The sequence below is a fragment of the Volvox carteri genome (genome assembly GCF_000143455.1).
Source record: "Volvox carteri f. nagariensis unplaced genomic scaffold VOLCAscaffold_1, whole genome shotgun sequence".
NCBI classification, from domain to species: Eukaryota; Viridiplantae; Chlorophyta; class Chlorophyceae; order Chlamydomonadales; family Volvocaceae; genus Volvox; species Volvox carteri.
This window is the reverse complement of record NW_003307545.1, coordinates 5,271,643-5,272,294: the sequence shown is the minus strand read 5'-3', so window position 1 is coordinate 5,272,294 and position 652 is coordinate 5,271,643.

Below are 652 nucleotides of genomic sequence, written 5' to 3'. Positions count from 1 at the left end.
GGACTGGGGAGGTGAATGCAAAAGACCAAGCTCTGCTAACTTAGCTTCGTTTCTGGCTATGCATGTAGCACGCTCTTCCTCAAGGTCCATCAAAGATCGTAATGATATCGCAATATTGCCTATATGAATGACGAATGTAAGCAGGATGTAGTCATTTTGGACTGATGTATGAAGATGTGTACGGCGTGATTGCAAGCGACCTGTACCAATGAGGCAAACCGTTCATGGATTNTGAGGTGTAATTTATTACAGAAAAGGTTGCCGCATTTGCAAGACTTAGGCATTGTGTGAATGTGGACGGGTCCTGCAGGCCAAGACCCCGAGTGCCTATGCCCCGGAGGGGAAGTTGGCTAACGAATTACTGCGAGGCCAGGAACACCAATTGAGTTAACTATTGCTTGTCTTTATAGCTTAAATTCTGCGCAAAGCGCACATACTCTGGTAGAAGGTAACTGCGACGGCCGGACAGAGGTTACGCAATTTCATAAAGCCAACCGAACGGGCTACAGAGACTTTATAGCTAAACAAAGTTATTGCTTTAACTAGTATAGCAAACAGCTTCACGCGCGGGCACTCTGACGTCGACATGGCCGATGATGATGACAGGACTTCTAGCTTTGTACCCATCCAAATGCACCGAAAGCATAGGATT